Source organism: Dasypus novemcinctus, chromosome 2 (genome assembly GCF_030445035.2).
Source record: "Dasypus novemcinctus isolate mDasNov1 chromosome 2, mDasNov1.1.hap2, whole genome shotgun sequence".
Taxonomy (NCBI): Eukaryota; Metazoa; Chordata; class Mammalia; order Cingulata; family Dasypodidae; genus Dasypus; species Dasypus novemcinctus.
In genome coordinates, this window is record NC_080674.1 from 6642902 (window position 1) to 6654849 (window position 11948).

Below are 11948 nucleotides of genomic sequence, written 5' to 3' on the forward strand. Positions count from 1 at the left end.
AGGCTGCCAGGTTACATTAATTAATATTTTTCCTTCCTGCTTTATATTACCTTTATGTGAAAACTAAACTGATCTCCATCTCTTACAATTGCCCTGATATAGCCTGTATGTGTATATGCATGTATTCAAACTTACCTAATTCTATATCCAAGTTTGCCTAGTTTCTGGAAAGCCAATTAAATGATATAAACTCTATAGGCTTTGAGTATTCAGGATGGATGTAGACTGAGTGTGTATTTGAGCTTACATTCAGATGGAATGTGGGTGGTATGTTAATTCAAGCTTACCTGGTTACCAAACCAACCCCTAAACCCTAAGAAACTAACAAAGAAAGTTCTTTCCACACCAAAAGCACCACTTAACCCCTGTTCCTAAATCCTCTGTATAAAAGGGACCTGGAAATCTTGCTCTGGGCTCAGTTTTTTGGACAGAAGTCTGCTGGGCCTGGCCGGTCATAATAAATCTTTCTTCTCAGAGAATTCTTGTGTCCTGGCCTTCAATACCGTGGATACCAATTTCTCTCTGGTGCCACTACAGTCCCCCTTTCTTTAAACTCTTTTAAACTCTTTAGTTTTTACATTTCCATTCTTCAAATTTTTAAAGAGTTATCTCACACTCTTCATCATAGGGATCTCCTTCTTTAAGGGGGTACAGATTGTTTTGCCTATACTGCATAGGCATTTGTTTGATTAAGGTGGTTTCAATGGGTCTTTGAACTAGCTCTTGGGAATGATGCAACATCTGACTACGGTAAACACCCAAGCTGAGATAATGAGGGAAGCTAAGATGGACAGCGCAACCCCTTTCCATTTTCTAAACTAACTTTTTAGCTACCTTGTGAGTGAATTGCTAATGCAAGAATTCTCTGCTAATTCTTCAGGGCTGTTAGGCCTTGTAAAGCTTTAGTGATAGTTCTGTTAGGGGCAGTGTTATTGGGGATGAATGTACAGCAACTAATTCCAATCATAACACAGACTCCCCCTTTCTCAGCTAGCATCATATCTAAGGCCATTCTATTTTCCCATGCCATTCTGCTAGTAGCATCTTATTGTCCTGCAATTCCCTTAACTGCATTCCTGGTGTAATTAATAAATTTCTGTTGATTATAATAAGTGTAATTAATCCAATGTATATTTTTATTAATGGTGACTCACCAGAATAAGAATGAGGCAAACTGAGCTGCTACCTGATTTCTAGCCTTAAATTTATTTGGGACTCTTCGGGGAACTCCTATATTGTCTAGATAGATCTGCTCATCAAAAGAACCAAGTATACTTCTCTTCTCTCTCCCTCCCTGGGATGTTATTTTCACTTCTTTTTCAAATGCCAAGGTGCATGGGATAGCCAGTAACACAGGTTCTCCCCCACCTCTCTGGCAGTATTGGTTAGAGAACATCCTTCCCACAGTACCTCCACAGGTCTGCTCAAGGTATGACCAAACTGGAGAACTTGTCAATACTATCCTCACTCAGGAGTGTATCCATACTCGGGTACACAGGACAATGGTTTCAAGGACCCGGAGACCTTTTCTCCATCTAGGGAGACAGGCAGAGGGACTGGACCAAGGCAGAAGCTGGTATGGCCTCAATGTTTCCCTTTTTTGATAGGAGGGAAGAGAGAGGACAATTTCCACCAGGAGTAGCATTTTGTAAAGGAGTATCATGCATTTAAACTCCCTTTCATGCTTTTCCATACCTAGTGGAAAGGATACGATATGAGCAGTGGGCTGGCCTGTTGCACAAGCGTAACAGCTGATTTTGTTTAGACCCATTCTACCCAGATGTTTGTGTCTCCATATCCTGTCTTTATTTCTATGGTCTGCTTTAAATCCTCTGCCTTAAGTATCCTGACTGCTTTGGGATCATTCTGCATCAGGGAGCTGGCCTTTGATGGATTTTCCTTTGGTGTCTCTGAAGGGTTAGCTGGAGGGGATGTTGTTGATATGAGATCCACAGGGGGAGGAAGGACTTGAATATGGAACCTCCCCAGAGGATGTTTACCTGTAATGTCCACCCCCATCGCATAGACTCTGTCAGGGGTTGTTGTTGCTGAATTTGTCTGCCTTTCTAATGGTTATTACCACTGGATTACACTGGAGGATTTTGCCGTCTGATGGGGTATTACCTTTAGAAAAGGCTATCTTGTCCTCTAATGATTTCCAGTGAGTATGGCCTCCTCTTTTCCTGGTTGCCCACCCCTTGTACTTGGTAGTCCACCACACAAAGCTCCAATCAAGACCGGGGGGGGGGGGGAGGTTGGGATAACCTCTTGGTGACTCTGGGCAGAGATATTTATTTTGCCCATGCAGCCACCACTGCTGTCCTAAATCTCCACACTTTATCACTTGGCAGGTGTCAAACTGCACAGTCTGAGACTCTAGACCTTCGGTTATATTTATTATCAATTTAATGGAGCTTGTTATGACCTGAATCTGAAACATCATAGTATAATTATTCTTATTTTCAGAAACTTTAAATCTTTTATCTTCTAGTCTCTTGAGGCACTAGACAAGGGGGATATATATAATAGCCTTCCCTCTAAGTGGAGGGATATTTTCCCACAAAGTTCACTGATATAGAGTCTGACCAGTCCTTCCCCCTTTCTGATAAACCCTCCCAACTATTGTCTTCTCAGAGTGATCCTCAAGGGATCCAAAGTTGGAGCTATTTTTCCAGGACTTGGACAGTGCTGTTGGGGACTTATAGTCTGGCTCAGGTGCTAGTCCCTTTACTCGAGTGTAGTGAGTCCAGCCTTTTTCTTCCATTTGGACTGCCATGTCAGTTGTTGACAAGACTTGAAAAGGTCCTTCCCAGGTCAGTTCGAGTTTGGACTCTTTCCACGACTTGATTAGGACCCAGCTCCCAAGTCCATGTTGGTGGACTGCAAATCAAGAGGTGGAGTCTGAGCCAGCAAACCCTGATGTTTAAGGGATGACAAAGTAAAGGGCAAGGCCAGTATATAATTTTGAAGAAAGACATCCTTTGACTCAAAGGAGGGGAGTTCTCTGGACTTCCCAGGGAAGGGCAGACCAAAAAGCATGTCATAAGGAGAAATTCCTATTTCTCTCCTAGGGACAGTTCAGATTCTTAAGAGCTATGGGTAAACATTTAACCCACGGTGATTTGGTTTCTAAGACCAACTTAGAGAAATGATTTTTTAAGGTTTGGATTATTGTTTCCACTTTCCCTGAAGATGTCACCTGCTAGGGTGTATGGAAGTTCCATGCAGCACCTAGACCCTGCATAATATTTTGCAACACTCTGGATGTAAAGCGACTACCATTGTTTGAATCAATATTTTCTACTAATCCATATTAGGGAATGATTTGTTCAAAGGATAATTTTTGAAGTCCCCAATGCTGTAGTCCAGGCTAGAGGATATGCTTCTAACTATCCTATCAGGTGATAACCAGAATATACTTTAGTCAACCTACAGGGGACATTTCAGTGTAATCAACCTGAATGCTCTAGAATGGTCTGAGGCTGGGCTCCCTCCCCCCTGGCACTTGCTTTCTTAAAACTCTTATTAACTCTCTCACAGATTATGTACCATTCACTTGTTTGTTTGGCTATAGTATAAAGGCCCACACACCTGAAATGCTTGAGGACCAGGTCACACATGGCCTATAATTCCCAGTGACTCCCTTGGTGCAAAACCACTAGTACTCCTCTCATTATTTGCTTATTCAACATCTGCTGGCCATCTAGGAGGAGCCACTTCCCTTGGCTACCTAAGGTTGCCCCCAGTTCTAGTTCTTTTACTTCCTTTTCAGAGAATATAGGGATTCTAATTTCTTTGGGAATAGAGGGTATCAGGACCATCAGTTCCAGAGGGGAACAGAGGGAAGTCTCTTTGGCCTTCTCATCAGCTAATCTGTTGCCTTTTGCTTCAGAAGTGTGACATTTCTGATGGTCATTTATATATACTTCCTGAAAGGTTTTTTTCTTAATTTGCACTATGACCATGCAGTTTTGCACGAGAATTTTGTTTCTTGCCTGATGATTTGTAACCAAAATGTTCCCAATGCTTTAATACAATTTTCCTTTGTTTCAAAACTTTATATTTTACTTTGACTTTAGCAGATTTTTGATGAGCAAGACTAATTCTATGTATAATTACTGAGGTTTTTGAAGCCTCAGGGAGACTGGTTTCTCACATGAATTGCCACTCTTAGGAATCCTGGCAGTGAAGGCAAGAGACCTCCTTCATTTCCCAGTCCTTGGAGATAAAAAGACCCCAGTGGATGTTCAACCCCAAGGGTCAAGAATTCCACCAGGCAGCAATTTAGTCCACCCTTGCAGTCATGAGAGAAAGCAGAGTTACTAATACCAGTAGGATGGGAGACAGGGATGCCTCACATCTGCTTTTCTCTGGGCTATCGGAGCAGAAGCTATTATGAAATAACCATAAGCAAAAGCGAGGGGCGAGGCTAGGCTTGGAGTGGCCATAAATGAAGGTAAGGTTAGTTTAGAATTTACAGTTACAATAATTGGTTCAGGCTAAATTCACCCAGTTATCATTTCAGTTATTATCTTTCTGCTATTTTATAATGTAAATGCTTCTATAAATGATCTTAACCCTTAGTTACAGTTTTCATTAAGTTTTTACCTTAAGGTGAATTGGATACCTTTATTAATTAAGTTACAAGAATTTCATTAGTAACAATCCTGTGAAGTTCTGCCTTTTCCTAGTAATGGAACAAATTCTCATCTGTGAGTTATGCATTTAATTCACCAGAAAGACACTATTGGCATTTAAAGATTCATTTTAAACCACCTTTTATAATGAATTCTTAGGTGCAAGTAAACTGACAAAAGCCAAACATAGATTTTAAAGTTGAGGTTTATCCTTTTTTTTTTCCCTGCAGTTTTACCCCAGCCAGACCATTAAAAGGGCTATCAAGTGATTAGAAGTCTATTGTTTTTGAGCAATAGCCTCCTTCCTTTAAGCAAATTTTCAGCTTTAAAACATTTCAAAGCATTTCTACATAGACTCAGAGGGAGAGGATTCAGAAAAACAGAACCTGGGGAGAGTGCAAATTTATTTTGGCCTTTGACACCTTAGGGAGGGAACTTTATTGATTTATTTTGATCTTGCTCTGCATCCCCTTCACCTCCCCCCTTCCAGGCAGTCAGGTGCATAGTGATTAAATAGGAATGTGGCTTATGAATAGAAGGCATGGACTCAGTGGAAACGGGCAAGCCACTCCCCCTTTTCCAGCTCTCCACTAAAATGACTTGAAAGAACTTTTCAAATTCAGTGCCTTTCCCAGGGACCTAGCCACCCTGACTGGGGCCAGTTTCAATAAAGTTGAGTGCACAGCATGGATACAGATGTCCCCCAAGCCCTGGCAAAGGGGCAGACACAGAGACAAGATAGCAGAGCATGCGCAAACATTTAGATTCTGAGGTTTTGCCTTATAAATTATAATTAATTCACTCCTTTGCCAATGGCAAGGGAGGGTTCCAGCTTAGTTACCATTTTAAACAATTACATAATTCAATACCAGCATTTGAGCAGAGACAAAAGCACAAGACTTATCAATCTGACTCACAATCTCTATATTTTCCAGACACGGCTGCCCCTGCAACCATTACAAACCTTAGAAAGGGAGAATTTTCAATACTAAAATTTAACAGGATTTTCTGTTTACCCTGGCTGTTTACAAGGCAAATTTATCTGCAATTCAGCACCAAGATAAAAGACTCCCAGTTAAACTTTTTTCACTTTTCAAGTTTACACCCAGACCAAGCTTCACTAGAAAGCCAATTCATTTTCCTGTAGCCAAGTTTCTCAAAATCCAGACCAATTTCCAGGACATTAGGACTCGAAACTATAAACATCCTTTCCTATTATAATCAAGTCTTTACTACCTCAGTGGAGACAAGACCAGTACCAAAAACATGCATTTAGACAAACCCCAAACACCAGATTCCCCCCCCCCTTTTTTTAAGACCTAGAGAGAACAGCTTCCTCCAAATTTCTGGAGGTACTGGGGCTCTCTCAGGAGGTGATCAGGCTTCCCTCCTAGTAATTAAAGCTAGGGTTTCTCCTGACACTATGCTCCCTGGGGAGTCTTACCTTTTTCTGCATTTGGGGACCTTTTTTGTTCCCAGAATTTTTTCAGACCTTCCATTGCCCTATATTTTCGTTGGGAAGATTTCGGTGGCATGCCCATCTTTTCTGGACTAAATTTAATCCAGGGGCGCCCAGATTTGTGGTTCACCTGAGTCCTCCCGACTTCCTTGGGGATCTGAAAGGGGTAGCAAAATGATACCTTCTCTGGCCTTCTTTTGCAAATCCTGGATGAGCCCCCCAAAATGTTGTAGAAGTTGAGAGAGGTTCAATTATTTGGTGTAGAAAGGCCAGGACTCAGGAATAATTTTGGGAAGGAAAAAAAAGATTTATTTATGACTGACAGGGCTTGGAGCTTCTCATCCCAAAATCCAAGCCCTGAATAGAATTTTGGGTCCTTTTTATACAGGTTGGGGAGTCAAAGGGTGCTTTTATGAAAGAAAATGACTTTCCTTTGTTAGTTAAGTGTTTGAGTACCAGATAGGTCTTGAATTAGCATAGCCCTCACTTTCCAGGTAAGCTTGAATTAACATATCACCCACATTCCATCTGGATGCAACCTTGAATACACATTCCATCAAAGCCTATAGGGCCTATATTACCTAATTAGATTTCTAGAAAGTAGGCACACTTGGATACAGAATTAGATAATTTTGAATTTATGCACAGGCTTTATTACCAAAGGTCAGTTTCTTGTTTTTGTTTTTGTTTTTCTAGTAGGATTCTGGAAAATGAAGGCCATGGGCTTCTTTAGGCCTCCCCAGATCTGGGTTAGGACTCCTAAGGTTGTCCCCTTATCTACTGTAACAAACAGATGGAAAGGTTTTTTGAGGGAGGGAAGTGCTAGAACAGAGGCCTGCACCAATGCTCCTCTAAGGATTTTAGTTCCCCCTCCTTCTACTCTAATTGTCAGGCTCTTTCTCCAACAGTTTTTGGTATAACTCCTTTGTTTGGGATGCATAAGAATTAATGCATAATCTACAATACTCCACCAATCCCAAACATCTTAGTTCTCTTTTTGTCTGGGGAAGAGGTAATTCTGTAATGGCCTGAATTCTTTCTGGATTTATCTTTCTCCTTTTATCCCTGATACTTAAGGGAACTGCCAAAGAATTTGGTCCCTTTGGGGAGATGAGCCACAGAAGATCCGGCTGCCCTGGTGTCCACTAAAAATGAAATTTCTTCTTGATATATACCCACCCTTAGATTTTCTAAAGGCTCCTGGTGGGCTTTTGAAGTCTGGGACTCCCCTAATCCTCAAAATTCATGAGGGAGATTACCTGACTCTCTTTCTTTAAGCTCAGACATTCCCTTTTGAAATGACCAGGCCTCCCACAGTGATAGTAACCAGCAGAGCCTTGCATTCTCCTTGCCTCCTTATCTAAATAAGTCCATTTTGCATCTTTGTCTCACCTCTGCCTATTCCCTTCATCCCCAATCTTTTCTTTTTTTGTAAAAAAATTTAATTGTCTTTAAAAAAATGACATAGATCACAAAAAATGTTACATTAAAAATATGAGGTTCCCATATACCCCACACCCGAAATCCCTCACTCCTCCCACATCATCAACCTCTTTCATCATTGTGGCACATTTATTGCATTTGGTGAATACATTTTGGAACACTGCTGCACTGCATGGATTATAGTTTACACTCTCCCCCAGTCCATTCAGCAGGTTATGGCAGGATATATAATGTCCTGCATCTGTCTCTGCAATATCATTTAGGACAACTCCAAGTTCCAAAAATGCCCCCACATTATACCTCTTCCTTCTCCCTGACCTCAGCAACTACCATGGCCACTGTCTCTTTTCTTAACCATTTGGTCAACTGTGCTTATCATAACCTTTGCTTTCTGTTTCTGCTTTTCCTCCTCTCTCCTTACAAACACTTTCTGGGACTCCCTCCATAACTTTTCCAATGACATCCTTCTATTTTCTGAATATCTTCTGAATATCAGGCCAAGACCCCTTCACATAGCTGACTTTTAATATTCCCCGAGCCACAGAATCATCAGGGTCCATCCTTGAATATTTCCTCACTTGGTTCCTCAATCGTTGCAGGTAAGCAGAGGGAGTTTCATCCTTCTCCCGGGCTACTTCCAAGGCCTTATTCAGGCTTTGAGATTTGGGTACGGACAATTTGATCCCCTGTATAATGAGGTCTCTAAGATCTTTCATCTGTGCTCTGTCCCCCAGGTCGTTATTATCCCAATTAGGGTCTGTGTTTGGGAACTTCTCTTCTATTGCCATTACCCCTTGTCTGGGCAGATGCTGCCTTTCCAGTTCCTTCATAGCTGCCCTCTGCTCCATTCTTCTTTTTTTTTTCCTGTAAAGAGGATATTAAGTATGGACATAAGTTCAGCTAGGTGTATAAACTAGGATCTAAGAATTGATCTACTTGTTCAGCTAGCCATGCTGGATCTTCCATTACTGATTTCATCTCCTTTTTAAAGTTCCTTGTTTCAGTACTCATCAGTGGGGCATTTACATAGCCAATCTCTCCTGGCCAGTGGATGCAAAGGCTCAGTGGAGTTTTGCTCTTTCATCCTCTTCTCCTCAGGTGCTCTGGGGAATGGAAAATTTTGTATATCTTTCTTACACTGTTCCAATTCTTTCCTCAGCTGTAGGTGGGTTGTAACTGGTGGGGCTGCTGGCCCCACTTGGTTCTCTTGTTTCCCAGGGTTTAGAATCAGTTCTATTGGGCCCTCCAAGCCTAATGGCCCTTGTCTCAGGAGGGGAGAGGGAATATAAGCAATAGGGAGATCAACAGGGAATTCCAGGCTTTAGTTTCTGGGGCTTTTGTTTCTGCAGCCTGTTTCTGCAGTCTTAGTTTCTGCAGGCTTAGTTTCTGTAGGCTTAGTCTCAGGTCTAGATTTTCAACTTTCATAGGATAGAGAGTGGCCCCTTTTCCCTTTAACCAACACACAGCATAGTCAGACTCTTCTTTGGAGAAGGGTGTTTTCCCATTAACATACAGTACAGAGTTGGCACAAAGCCAATCCTCCTCTGTATTTTGGCCAGAATACATTGGGCAGTGAAATACTTTCTTTGGTCTAGATACAATAGCAGTATTTAATCATTTTCTTCTCGTCTTTCCCCCTAGTCCGATCGCTATTGGTTCAATGCCTTAACATCCACCTAATGGACTATCTGGAGGAATATCTCCAGGGGATCCTACAGATACCTTCTTCCCCTTTTCCCTAGTCAACTAACTGCATCTATTTCCCATTCTGAATCTTGTCTAGGTCTCTTTCTCTCAAATCTTTCACTTCATCCATCTCTGGCCCTTTCCCTTGTGGGGGAAGGGAAATGTGAATTGGGACTCCACACTCACTCTGTGCAGTATGTCATTCATCTCATGCACATACAATCAACCTCAGACTCATCAGAATTTCCACCAAGGTAATACTTAATAGCCCTTGCTCTTACCGTGGTTCATGCATGAAATCACCTGGTCAACAAGAGGCAGAGTTTCCCTTCCCTTTTTCTCATCCACAATCAGCAGATCTAAGTGTCTGTTTTTGGGTCTCTTGGCTGCAAGTGGCAAGGCCCCCTCTGGTGGAGTCTAAGACAGCTTAAACAGTGGGGTGCACTTCCCCATCATCCATCCTGGGGATCTGCTCTCTGAAGCTTCAGAATCCCAGATGAGTCTCAAAGTTGTAAGAAATAAATCTTCTGGAAGAAAATAAGGCTCACCCAATTGTGAAGAAGAAAAGAATTTATTCTCAATATTGCAAGAAGGGGTGTACAACCAGAAAAAGTGGCTGGTACCCCGAACAAAGAAACATGCCACAATTTATACCCTTAAGCCTAGCATGCAAGCCCTTCCTGTTTCTCTATAGATTGGATACTCAGAGGTTACAGCCTGTCCGAGAGGTCTAACTTTCCTGTGCAAGTCCCCCAGTTTTTAATTAACAGTTTCCCCATCACATTCCAACTGTTTTGGCTTTTACCTGCTCCTTTTGCCAAACAAGGAATGAAATTTAGTGCTAAATTGGAATTGACTTAGCTCTTTTTTGTGCATCCTTTTTATTGGCTATAGGACCAGCTTAAGTTGGTTTTCTTTGTTCATGCTTAACCTGGGAGTGGGAGACTGAGGGAGTAGGCTGCCAATTTACATTAATGTTTTCTCCTCCCTGATTTATATTACCTTTATGTGAAAACTAAACTGATCCCCATCTCTTACACCACAAACACTGGTTGATGAATAATACAATTAAAAAGCTGTAGGCATTAAATGCCTTACATTTCCCCCAGTCACATGGATTTGTCTAAATAAGCCTTTCCCTTCTTCCCACATACTTTTCCACCATCGGTGGTGTAGCAGTTTGATATTATTGATGAATTCCAAAAAGAAATATTGGCTTATGTTTGTAAACTGATCTTTTTCTCTGGGCATATTAGATTACATTGGACACATAGGTTTACTTGATTAAGTAATTATGTAAAACCCTTGTGTCAGTAGGGCATTGAGTCCCCACCCTTTGGTGGGTGGGGACTTACAGATAAAAGGCATGGCAAAGGACAGAGTTAAGGGTTTATAATGTTGGAGTTGTGATGTTGGAGTTTGATGCTGAAACTGGAGCCCAAGGGAGAGAGACAGAGCCATTTGCCTGAGAGCCTACAGCTGACCTTGTGGAGAAAACAGAGGAGCTGATCCCAGAGGAACCCAGAAAGCCTGAACCCTCGCAGACCTCAGAAGCCATCTTGCTCCAATGAGTGAAAATAGGGTGAGGGAAGTAACTTATGCTTTATGGCCTGTATCTGTAAGCTCCTACCCCAAATAAATACCCTTTTTAAAAACCAACCAATTTCTGGTATTTTGTACCAGAACCCCTTTGGCTGACTAATACAGAATTTGATACTGGGGAGCAGAGAAATGCTTTTGCAATTACCAAAATGCTGGAATGGTTTTATAAATGGGTAAGGGGTATTTTTTTTTGAGGAATTGTGAAATGCTTGGAAGAAAAGACCTACAGTGCTTTGTTGGTAGCAATATGGATGCTAAAGAGACTTTTTATGATGCCTTAGAAGTAAACAATGAAACTATTATTGGAAATTGGAAGGAAGGTGGATCCATGTTTTAAAGTTGCAGAGAATTTAGCAAGATTAACTCCTGGTGTTTTATGAAAGGCAGAATTTGAAAATGGTGAGCCTGAGCATTTAGTTGAAGAAATTTCCAAAGTAAACCTGGGGAATGAGGCTTGGCTTCTACTTGCACCTTATAGGAAAATGCTAAATGAGAGAGATATACTGAGGACTGAACTGCTGGACACAAGGAAACAGAAACTGATTCTGGAAATTTCAATTTTCTGAAATTCAAGCTCCCAGATGAACATGCCCCACTGGAGGACTTAACTAAACTTGGAACTTGCAAATCAGGATTGAAGATGCAGTTATCTCAGAAAGACTTGTGGAAAATCTTACTGTCTGATGGCTTGGACCTCTGCTTCTTGCATGCTAAACCAACAAAATTTTTGAGAGAACTGTATGAACAAAACCATTGTCAGCTTTGAGTAAAAGAGACCTGGAAAGGAGAGACTGAAGGACAAAGAGCTTTAAGAAGAAAACCATGGAAACTGAGATCTGAAATTAAGACATCACTTTTGGCCAAGAGAGGAACCCCACCTATTTGTACAGAGGATGAGTTTGCCCGAGCAGTTGAAGAGGTGGATATTCCCACCTGACGTTCTGGGAGAGTCTTGCCACCCCAGGGTAGAGAGAGTGTGGAGCACATTCCCTAAGGATTATGGCAGTTGATGTCAGCACCCCACATGTCTGAGAGGGGTGGACCTGTCCTTCATGGATTAGGGAAGGCCAGGTGGTCAACTCGTTGCTCTGAGAGGGTTGAGCCTGCATCCCAAAGGTTAG